This window comes from Rattus rattus, chromosome X, assembly GCF_011064425.1.
Source record: "Rattus rattus isolate New Zealand chromosome X, Rrattus_CSIRO_v1, whole genome shotgun sequence".
Lineage (NCBI taxonomy): Eukaryota > Metazoa > Chordata > Mammalia > Rodentia > Muridae > Rattus > Rattus rattus.
The window spans coordinates 39,052,814-39,065,556 of record NC_046172.1 but is presented as its reverse complement, the minus strand read 5'-3'; positions in this window follow the sequence as shown (position 1 = coordinate 39,065,556).

Sequence of the window (12,743 nt, the reverse complement as noted above, 5' to 3'; positions counted from 1 at the left end):
CTACATATACAGTAGGAGCCCTGGGTCAGTTCAGTAGTGGTTTATTCCCTGAAGTTCTGTTGGTTGGCATTGATGTTTTTATGGGGTTGCAAATTCCTTCAACTCTTTCAATACTTCCTCTAATTAGCCCCAAAGGGTTCTTATTCTCAGTTCACATTGGTTGGCTGCCAGCATTGACATCTGTATTGACATGCTCTGATGTGTCTCCGGAGAGATCTGTATCTAATCCCTTTCAGCATGCATTTTCTAGCTTCATCAATCTTATCTAGTTTTGGTGGTTGTGTGTGTGTGTGTGTGTGTGTGTGTGTGTGTGTGTATACAATGGGTCAAGCTCTAAATGGCCATTCTTTGAGTCACTGCCCTGAACTTTGTTTCCATAGCCCCTCCTATGGATATTTTCCCCCTTTTAAGAAAGAGTAGGAACATCTGCAATTTGGTCATCCTACTTCTTGAGCTTCCTGTGGTCTGTGGATTGCATCTTGGGTAATTTGAGCTTTTTGGCTAATATCCACCTATCAATGAGTGCATACCAAGTATGCATTTCATTGTTGAGTAAGCTCAATCAGGATGAAATTTTCTAGTTCATTCCATTTGCCTATGAATTTCATGAAGTCATTGTTTTTGATAGCTGAGTAGTACTCCATTGTGTAGTTTACCATATTTTTTGAATCCACTCCTCTGTTGAAGGGCATCTGGGTTCTTCCCAGCTTCTGGCTAGTATAAATAAGCTGCTATGAACATAGGTGGAGCTTTGTGTCTTTGTTCTATGTTGGAGCATCTTTTGGTGTATGCCCAAGAGAGATAGAGCTGTACTCAGGTAGTGAATGTCCAATTCTGAGGAACTCCAGACTGATTTGTGAGCTGTACTAGCTTGCTTGCAATTCCACCCAACAATGGAGGAGTATTCCTTTCCACACCTTGCCAGCATCTGCTGTCACCTGAGTTTTTTTTGTTTTTTTTTTTATCTTGAAGTTTAATTTGACTGGTATGAGGTGGAATCTCATGGTTACTTTGATTTGCATTTCGATGACTAAGGATGTTGAAACTTTATTAGCTTTTTTGGCCATTCTATAATCCTAATTTGGGTATGCCATTCTGACTGGTATGAGGTGGAATCATGGTTGTTTTGATTTGCATTTCCTGATGACTAAGGATGTTGAACATTTCCTTTAGGGTGCTTTTTGGCATTCCCATAATCCCAATTTGGGTATGTTTGTTTAGCTCTATACTCCATTTTTAATAGGGTTATTTGGCCTCTGGAGCTTAACTTGAGTTCTTTTTTATATTTTGGATATTAGCCCACTATCAGATGCAGGATTGGTAAAGGTATTTTCCAAATCTGTTGGTTGCCGTTTTGTTCTATTGACAGTATTTTTTCTTTTACATAATGCTTTGCAGTTTTATGAGGTCACAATTGTTAATTCTGATCTTAGAGCTTGCCATTGGTGTTCTGTTGTGAAATTTTCCCAGTGTCCATGTGTGTTTGAGACTCTTCCACTTTTTTTTCTTCTATTAGTTTGAGTGTATCTGGTTTGATGGAGGTCCTTGATCCACTTGTACTTAAGCTTTTATACAGTCAGAAAAGAATGGATTGATCTGCATTCTTCTACATGCTGACCTCCAGTTGAACCCTAAAAGCCATTTGTTGAAAATGCCATTTTTCTTCCATTGTATACTTTTAGATCCTTTGTCAAAGATCATGTGTGGGTTCATTTCAATTTTCAATTCTGTTCCACTGATCTATCTCCCTGTCTCTGTACCAATACCATATGGTTTTTTTTTTGTTTGTTTGTTTGGCTGGTTTTTTATGACTATTGCACTGTAATAATGTTTAAGGTCAGGGATTGTGATTCTAAATTAAGTACTTTTATGGTTGAGTATATTATCGCCATCTTGGTTTTTTTTGTTATTCCAAATGAATTTTCATTTTTTTTTTGTTAATTTGAGTATTTCTTATAATCATTTCGAGTGTTATTCCTTTTCCGTTTCCCGCAACATCCTCCCCTCCCCTTTTTATGGGTGTTCATTTCTGGGGTCTTCTTTCTATCTTTATAAAGAATTGAGTAGGAATTTTGATGGGGATTGCATTTTATCTGTAGATTGTTTTTGGTAAATGGCAATTTTTGCTATATTAATCTGCTAATCCATGAGCATGGGAGACCTTTTTCCATCTTCTGAGGTCTTTCAATTTTTTAGAGACTTGATAGGAGAATACAGATTTTCTATTTTGCCTGGATAGTCCACCAAGATATTTTATATTATTTAAATTACTATGAATGCTGTCATTTCCTAATTTCTTCCTCAGTCTGTTTATCCTTTTGAATAGAGGAAGGCTTTGATTTTTTGAGTTAATTTTACACCCTGACTCTTGGCTGAAGTTGTTTATCAGGTTAGCCATTGTCCTCTGGTGGAACTTTTTGGGATCACTTTGAACACACTATCATATCATCTGGAATAGTGATATTTTTTTGATTTCATTTCAAATTTGTATCTGCTTGACCTCCTTTCACTCCTGATTCCTCTGGCGATTTCCAATAATTGTATTGAATCAAGTAGGAGAGAGAGGGCAGCCTTTGTTTAGTCCCTGATTTTAGTAGGATTGCCTCAAGTTTCTCTCCATATAGTTTGGATGTTAGCTAATAGTTTGCTGTATATGGCTTTTACTATGTTTAGATATGGGCCTTGAATTTCTGATCTTCCAGGACTTTTTATCATGAAGGGTTGTTGAATTTTATTCTAATGCTTTCTCAGCATAAATGAAATGACCATGTGGTTCTTTATCTTTGAGTTTGCTTATATAGTGGTTTATTGATGGATTCTTTCTATATATTAAACCATCCCTACATGCCTGGGATGAAGCATACTTGATCATGGTGGATGATTGTTTTGATGTGCTCTTGCATTCGGTTTGCAAGAATTTTATTGAGAATTTTTGCATCAATATTCATAAGGGAAATTGGTCTGAAGTTCTCTTTCTTTGTTGGGTCTTTGTGTGGTTTAGGTATAAGAGTAATTGTGGCTTCATAGAAGGCATTCGGTAGTGCTTCATCTGTTTCTAATTTTGTGGAATAGTTTGGATAGTATTGGTATGAGGTCTTCTTGGTGAAGGTCTGATAGGAATTCTGCATTAAACCCATCTGGACCTGCCTTTTGGTTGGGAGAATTTTTAATGACTGTTTATTTCCTTAGAGTTATGTAGTTGTTTAACTGGTTTATCTGTTCCTGATTTAACTTCCGGTATTCTGGTATCTGTCTAGGAAATTGTCCATTTCCTGCAGATTTTCAAGATTTGTTGAATATAGGCTTTTATAGTAAGATCTGATGATTTTTTGAATTTCCTCTGAATCTGTAGTTATTTCTCCCTTTTCATTTCTGATTTTGTTAATTTGGAAACACTCTCTTTGTCCTCTCTTTAGTCTGGCTAAGGGTTTATCTATCTTTTTGATTTTCTCAAAGAACCAACTTCTGGTTCTGTTGATTCTTTCTATGGTCCTTTTTGTTTCTACTTGGTTGATTTCAGCTCTGAGTTTGATCTGATTATTTCCTGTCACTCCTCCTGCTGCATTTGCTTCTTTTGGTTCTAGAGCTTTAAGGTGTGCTTTTCAAGCTGCTGGTATATGCTCTCTCCAGTTTCTTTCAGAAGTCACCAAAATCTATGAGTTTTCCTCTTAGCAATGTTTTTCATTTTGTCCCATGTTTGGATATGTTGTACCTTCATTTTCATTAAAATTCTAAGAAGTCTTTAATTTCTTTCTTTTATTTCTTCCTTGACCAGGTTATCGCTGGGAGTAGAGCATTGCTCAACTTCCATGGATATGCATGCTCTTCCCTTATTCTTATTGAAGACTAGCTTTAGCCAAGGTGGTTCTAATAGGACCATGGGATTATTTCTATCTTTCTGTATCTGTTGAGGCTTGTTTTATGACTGATCATATGGTCAGTTTTGAGAAAGTACCATGAGGTGGTTAGGAAGAAGGTATATCCTTTTATTTTAGGATAGAACAATTCATAAATATCTGTTAAGTCCATTTGTTCATGACTTCTCTTAGTCTGTCTATGTTCTGTTTAATTTGTTTCCAAGGATCTGTCCATTGATGAGAGGGGTGTTGCAATCTCTTACTATTATTGTGTGAGGTGCAAATATGCTCTGAGATTTAGTAAGGTTTTTTATATGTAGGTGCCTTGTATTTGGAGCATAGATATTTAGGATTGAGAGTTCATCTTGGTGGATTTTTCCTTTGATGAATATGAAGTGTCCTTCTTATGGTTTTTGATGACTTTGGTTGAAAATTGATTTTATTCGATATTAGAATGGCTATTCCAGCTTGCTTCTTCAGACCATTTGCTTGGAAAGTTGTTTTCCAGCCTTTTCACTCCTGAGGTAGTGTCTGTCTTTTGTCTCTGAGGTGTGTTTTGCAGGGGTAGAATGTTGGGTCCCTATTGCTTATCTAGTTTGTTAATCTGTGTCTTTTATTTGGAAAATTTAGTCCATTGATGTTGAGATATATTGGGAATAGTGTTGTCTCCTTTTGTGTTTTCTTTTGTTGTTTCTATTTCATTTTCAATTCCTTCACCTGTTTGGTTGTGCTTTCCTGCACCTTTTTCAGGGATTTTGTGTTTCCTAAGTGCTTTCTACTTGTTTACTTCAGTTACTTGAATTTCTCTAAGGGATTTCTATGTCTTCTTAAAGTCCTCCATAATTATTAGAATATGTGATTTTTAAATCTAAATCTTGCTTTTCTGGCGTGTTTGAATATCCAGTATTTTCTTCATGGGAGGACTGGCACTTGTGATGTCAAGTAGTCTTGGTTTTGCTGCTTAGGCTCCTGCTCTTGCCTCTAGCCATTGGGTTGTCTCCCTGATGTTTGTTTGTCTTGTTGTTTTGAGAGCAATTGACCCTGCTTTAGGCCTCTGTGTCAGCACCCCTTGTTAGAACTGTTTTTCTGTTTTTCAGCCTTCTGAGAACAGGGTGCTTTGATTTCAAGTGTGTTGGTGCCTCCCAAAGACTGTCTTCCAACTCAGGGCATGGGTAGGATTGAAGGGTCCGCCTGATTGCTCGTAGGTCCTGCAACCAGCAGGGCACAGTTGGCACTAAGGAGATTCCTCTTGGGTCTGACTGTGGGCAGGCATCCTCCCTCTGACTTCTCAGGAGAATCCACACTTGAGGTTGGAGCCTTCCCCCTATGGATTTGGACAGGGAACTGTTTGTTGATTGCCCAGTCCTGCAGACCAGAACTGTGGTAGTTGAGTTCTATATCCCTGTGTCCAGAGGCACTGTGCAGTTTCCCTTGACCAGGGATGTGGGCGAGGTGTGCAGAGGTGGCAGTCTGTCATGTGGCCTTGGGATGTCTGCCTTACTGTTGTTTGCTGTTATTGAATACCAAAGTAAAGGCCATGTTGATCTATAGGATTCATGGGATTATTTCAGTCTTCTTGTATCAGTTGAGGGTTGTTTTGTGAGGATTGCTAAGTGTTGATTTGAAGAAGGTACAGTGAAGTGCAGAGAAGTAGTTTTATTTTCTTTTGTTTTAGGGTGAAAATGTTTTTATAGATCTATTAAATCCATTTAGTTTATAATCCCTGATTAGTTGAACTTTATCTTCTTTTTAGTTTCTGTTTCAATGATCTGTCCATTGCAGAGGGGCTGTTGAAGTCTCCTACTATTATTGTTTGGGATTCAATGTGCCTTGAGCTTTACTAAAGTTTTTTTATGAATGTGGGTACCTTTTGCATTTGGCCATAGATGAATCAAAATTGAAAGTTACTCTTGGTGGATTTTCCCTTTAATGAATATGAATTGTCCTTCCTCATCATGTTTGATAACTTTTGATTGAAAGTCTATTTTATTCGATATTAAGATGGCAACTCCAACTTGTTTTTTGGGACCGTTCGCTTGGACGACCTTTTCCCATTCCTTTACTCTGAGATAGTATCTGTCTTTGTTTTTGAGCTGTGCTTTGTGCAGAAAATGCTGGGTCTTCTTTGCATATCCAATCTGATAGCTTATGTCTTTTTATAGGTGAGTTGAGTCCATTTACATTGAGAGATATTAAAAACAAATGGCTGTTGGTTTACGTAGGTGGCTTTTTGTGCTTGCATTTCTCTCCTTTGGGCTTTCTTGTGAGATGCTCAATATCTTTTCTTTGATGTAGGAACCTTGATTCTGTTGGAGTTTTTTCATCTAAGATCCCTCTGTAGGGCTGGAACCTGTAGATATATATATTGTCGGGATTTTGCTTTTGTTCTAGAATATTTTGATTTCTCAATCTATGTTGGTTGGGAGTTTGATGGGTATAGTAGTCTAGGCTGACATTTGTGTTCTCTTAGAGTCTGCATGATGTCTGAGCAGGCTCTTCTGGCTTTTAGTGTCTTTTTTGAGAAGTCTGGTATAATTCTGATAGGTTTACCTTTGTATATTACTTAGCTCTTTCCCCTGTCAACTTTTGATATTCTTTGTTCTGTGCATTTAGTGCTTTGATTATTATTTGACAAAAGCATTTTATTCGTCCTATTTATTTGGTGTTTTATAGGCTTTGTACCTTATGGCCACTCTTAGGGTTGTAAAGTTTTCTATGATTTTGTGGAAGACATTTTCAGGTCCTTTGACCTGGAAATTTTTATTTTCCTCTATTTAAAGTAATGTTAGATTTGATCTTTTCATTGTGTCCTGAATTTCCTGGATGTTTTTGGTTAGGAGTTTTTACACTTTGAATTTTCTTTGACAGTTGTGTCAATCTCTTCTATGGTATCTTCTACACCTGGAATTCTCTTTTCTATCTCTTTGTATTCTGCTGTGGTGCTTGTATCTGGGTAATTCCTGACACATTATTTTAGGTTTTCATTTTCCAGTTTGCATTTTAATTTGTGTTTTCTTTATTGTTTCTACTTCCACTTTAGGTTTTGCCTCATTTTATTCAATCCCTTCCACCAGCTTGCTATATTTTCCTATATTCTTTAAGGGATTTATGTTCCTCTTTAAGGTATTTTACTTGTTTACCTGTGTTTTTCTATATTTCTTTTTCAGTTAGTCATTTATATCCTCCTGAAAGGACTTCATTATCTTCATGTGGTAGAATTTAGTCAGTTTCCTGATTTTCAGGGCATGTTATGTATTCAGGGCTTGCTGTGTTGGAGGAACTTTTGTTCTGATGATCCCTATGTATTTTGGCTTGTTGCTTTTTGCCTTGTGCTTGCCTCTTACCATCTGTTTATCCTAGTGTTTTCTGTGTGGGTGACCCTTTCTGGAGACTCCTTTGTTTTTTCCTGGTTGCTTTTTGGTCTCCCCTCATAGGCCTTCGACCCCTGGCTGTAGCAAACCTCCCTGTGGGCCTTTCCAACCATAATGTCTTCAGAGGGACAGAGAAACTGCTGATGTGTTGCCTTGGCTGTGGTAGATCTCATGGTAGGTCTTCAGACTGTTGGGTCTTCAGAAGAAGAGCTGCTGTTGTCCTGTGTGAAGCTGCTCTGTGGGAGCCATAAACTGTGCTTTTTGTTTCCCCTGCTTGCAGCAGAACTCCATGAGGCTTTTCAATGCTGGTTACTGCTTTTCCTGTATACCATGGAGCCCCTAGGAAGTCATCAGACTGTGGTGTTGTTTACCCAGTTGCCCTGTGTACAGAGGAACTCCTGAGAGTTGTATTGTCTTCAGGGAAGCAGGACAAGCTGGGGATCAGTCGCTCAAGTTGGGCCCTGTGTGCAGCAGATCTCCTGGGATACTTCAGGCCATGGTGTCTGTTCACATGTGTGCAGTGGATCTTCTGGGATGTTTCATGATGAGGTGTCTTCAGAAAAAGATTTCAGTAATCTGTCCCAGAAGAAAGCACCCACAGGAAGCAGGTATCCCTTATTTTCATAGCTGAGTAATATTCCATTGTAGTAAATGTATGACATTTTCTGTATCCATTCTTTCTGTTGAGGGACATCTGGGTTGTTTTGCAGCTTGTGGATCTTATAAATAAGGCTATTAAGAAATATAGTGTGAATATACATATTTCCTTATATGTTAGAATATTTTTGGGTACATGCCTAGGGTATGAGTAAATGGGATCTTCAAGTAGAACTATTTTCAAGGAACCTTCTAGATTGATTTTGTAGAGTGGTTGCATGTTTGAAATTTACCAGCAACAGAGAAATGTTCTGCTTTTCCACATCTGATGGAGCCTGAGTTTCTTTTTTTCTTTATCTTATCTGATTGCTGCAGAGCTTAAATAGCAGTTCAATGTCACATGGAATAACAACAAATAAATTAGGATAGTGAAAACAGTTGTCAAGAGTAAACAATTTGGGGATAACCATTCTTCCTGACCTCAAGGGTTGGACACAGAGCACAAGTATAAATACCATTGTATTAGTACAAAGTCAGACAAGTTAGATAACGGAATAGAATTGAAGAACCAGAAATGAACCCACACACGTATGGTCACTTGATCTTTGACAGAGAAGCCAAAACCATCCTGTGGAGAAAAGGAAAGCATCTTAAACAAATGGTGGTGGTCAAAGGGGAGGTTTGCATGTAGAAAAATGCAAATTGATCCATGTTTATCTCCCTGTACAAAGCTCAAGTGCCAGTGATTCAAGGTAGGACCTTCAAAAATAAAAAGATACCATGAATATAATAGAACAGAATGTGGGGAAGAACCTCAAACACATGGGCACAGGGGATAATTTTCTGAACAAAATACTAATGGCTTATGTTCTAAGATCAAAAATTGACAAATGTGACCTCATAAAATTGCAAAGCTTCTATAAGTCAAAGGACATTGTTAAAAGGATGAAAGGGCAACCCACAGATTGGAAAAAGATCGTCACTAACCCTGCATCTATTTGATAGAAGATTAATATACAAAATACAAAGAACTCAAGAAGAACCAAATAACCCTATTAAAAATGGGGTACAGAGCTAAACACAAATCTTCAGATTAGGAATCTTGAATGGCCAAGAAGAAACTATAAAAGTGTTCAACATTCTTAGTCATCAGGAAAATGCAAATCAAAACAACTCCACTTTACACCAATCAGAATGGCTAAGTTCTCTGCTTTCTTTTATCCTGTTCTTCTATGGTAAATGCTTCCAAGTGGTGGTTAAAGTGTGACACATAAATGCCAACCCATTGTACACATGCTTAATTATTACACAGTATCTTTTCCATGTTTGGAAACGAGTCATTACCACATGCTTCAGTGATAATGTGTCTCCTTTTACTACTATATTCCTCATAGAGTTATCTAGCCTTCATGAATAGAACATTGGCTCTCCCATGAATTAATGCTCTACTGCATCTAGCAATATATACATTATAACATGCCCATTTTCTGCAGTCTCTTAAAGTTCACCTCTACTGCCTGATATGGGACCTCAGAAATTATTTCACCTACCATCACTCTAGGCTCCCAAGAGCTGTATGTCAGTATATTTGGCCCACTCACTTGAATCTTTCTGCCCAACCAACTTTGCTCATTTAGTTATATAATTTAGCCCCTTTTAAATATCTACAAAATAGAAAGCACAAATAGTACCTGGTTCTTATAAATGTATACTACATAGTTGTAGTTGTTGAAACTATCATCATATGCAATCTCATTTGCTTTTAGGCCTAACTACTGCATAATTCTGTGATTTAACTTCAGTTATCAGCCTAGTGGGCCAGTGTATTAGTAGAACAGTTTCTGATATGGGAAAGCTTATGAATTGAATGATCTGCATGGTAAAAGCCTGTAGCATATTCCCATATTTGGGGAAATTTTAATTTTTAATGAAGGGATAATAGTTGCTTGTATAACTTTAATGGTTTGGAGATCTATGCAGAAATATAATCCCAAAAGATATTCATTCTGATGTTCCTAGTGTATGTTATAAGGCTGAGATTTTCTCTGGAATTTGTGCAACAATCATTCTTTAATCTGTAACTCTGTTGGTCAGTCAGATATTGTGCTTATCCTTTTTAGCTAGTGTCTGTTCTTTAGGATGTGTAGTTCTTTAGGATGTGTAGCATTTTGTTAAGCTGCCAGGAATCATTCTGGTCCTCTTAGTCTTTAACTGCTAACACTTTGTAGTCTTCCATCATCCCCCTGCAGGATGTCAATAGAACTTAGTCACAGTGCCCCAAGCCCCCAGCTCCTATTTCCTTATGGGTATTATTTCTCTTGTACCTCTTAAACCTCTGAATCCTCAAACCAATTAAGGAATCATCCTGGGTGGGGAAACATTCCTAGGAGATTATAGGTGGGGGAGGCTTCCCTTTACAAAGTAGATACTGAGTGAGCCAGTCCAGATGCTTTTTTTTAAAACATATTTTCCCTGACCTTTACTAGGGCCTCCTAAGTAAGCTAGCATATTTGAGTGTCAGAGGCCAAGATGATGTTAAAAGTGAGTTTATAGCAGGACTTGTCAAGGAACGGTTAAAGTAGAGGAGGAGCACTTAAGGGTAGGAAAAGCATCCAATCCATTGTAAGAAACAGTGAAGTGGAGGACAAATTGGGAAAAAAACAAACAAACAACAAACAAACTCGGAGCTACAAGGCAGCACTGATAAGAATTTTCAAACCAAATGTTCCTCAGAGAAATCCTAGCCTTGGTAGGAACAAGCTGACTCCAATGCGTTAGTCACTGCTTAGATACTGGCTGAGAGGAATAGCAGCTGGAAGCTGTCAATCACTGTGCTCTCTGTTTCACATAGCAGTTCTCCTGAAGGAAAAGGAGCAGCAGGTTTCCATGGTGCTGCTACTACCAACCAATCAAAATCTCCTCCATTCCCCTAGGATTCTATATTTTTTACTAGCATCTTCTGATTTGAACACCTTGTTCATGAACTTGGAGGTATATACCAAAACACTTACGATTGAACAAAAAGGTAACTTTTCATACATGTTCAAAAAATCAAAGTACTGATTGCTCATAGAAATATTTAGAGGTGTCTTGAGCTAAGTTTTCCCTTGAAAGCATTATAGATTTAGAAGACAACATGGCTGTTCCCATACTGTACCAAATCTGTTTATATATTACCGAACAGTTGATATCTACCATCTAAGCTAAAATGGTTGACAGTTTTACTACAGTCCCTTCTTTCACATCAGGAGCTCAGTGTTCCCCTATATTCCTTGACAATCAGAGTGCAGTCTGAGCCTCCCACAGGCAAACAGATTAAACTTATAACACTGAATAGTTCAGAATTCTCATCAGAATTCATGTCAAATGGATTTATCCTCTGAACCATCTTGTTGGGCAAAGTTTGATTATTTTTTTTAATTGCAAAACCTATGCTAAGTTTTTACTTACATCTCAAATGTTGTTCCCCTTAGGGGCTCCCCTCCAACTCACCTCTTACTGTAGAAAACTATTATAATAAAATGGGCATTTAAACCACTTTTACAGTTTATACTTTCAAATCGCTTTCTCTGTCTCTGTCTCTATCTCTTTCTCTTACGGATACACAGACACACACACACACACACACACACACACACACACACACACACACACACACTTTATACAAATAAAACCTCCAACATATGAATTGCAAAAATTCTCCAAAACCATATCCAAACCACAAGGCAGCATTTTTATTGATTAGGATTAATTATTCAATCATATCAATCTCTTTCATTGTCAATGAATTTTATCAAGCCACTCCCAAGTACAGAAGAAAGCATGAGTGCTCTCTATCTACATTCCAGAGCTATGTCTGTTCCAGACTTCCATATCCAAATCCTGCTCAGAGAGAGCTGGTCTCTAAGGAGTGCTGTCACTCCTAAGGCAACAGGGGAGACCACTACTTTTGCTCCAATAACTGGCAAAAGAGGAACCTGCCAGGAGTACACAGGGCAGGAAAGTAAAGGCAGTCTGGGGTAGTATCCATCATGTCTCCATATGTGCCCTGGAGCAAAAGCTGTCCCACAGTCTTCCATATTCATGTCCTGCCTGGAGAAAGCTAGTCTCCCAGGAGTGATGACAAAACTAAGATCATATGCTCACAGGCCACAGAAAGGACAAGCTACAGTCAGAGGCAGCTTGATCAATTAATACCAGAGATATCCAGATGGCAGAAGGCAAGTATAAGAACATAAACAACAGAAACCAAGGATACTTAGTATCATCAGAACCCAGTTCTCCCAGCACAGAGAGTCCTGGATACCTGAACAAACCAGAAAAGCAAGTTTCTGATTTAATATCACATCTCATATTGATGTTAGAGGACATAAATAACTCCCTTAAAAAAGTACAGGACAGAACTTGAGCCTCGGGACCACAGGTAAGACCAACTTTTCTGCTGCAAGAAAGCGGCCTGGTGATCTCGGGACACACGGAGGCAGAATTCCTCTAGGACCGGGCACGTCCTGTGTTTACCGGAAGTCCCACACCCACGGATCCCGGCCCGCAGCAGCTCTCTGCTCCCAAAACCCGTGGGAGAGAGACCTCACCGCCTGGTCAGGTGGGCACTCCTGAGGCTGCAGAGCGGAAGAGACCACCAACACTGCCCACCCCTGCCCACATCCCTGGCCCAAGAGGAAACTGTATAAGGCCTCTGGGCTCCCGTGGGAGAGGGCCCAGGAGCGGCAGGACCCCTGCCTGAAACACCGCCGGAACCTGAAGGAAACAGACCGGATAAACAGTTCTCTGCACCCAAATCCCGTGGGAGGGAGAGCTAAACCTTCAGAGAGGCAGACACGCCTGCGAAACCAGAAGAGACTGCTCTCTGCACACATTACTGATTCCAGAGGAAAACACCGGAGGCCATCTGGAACCC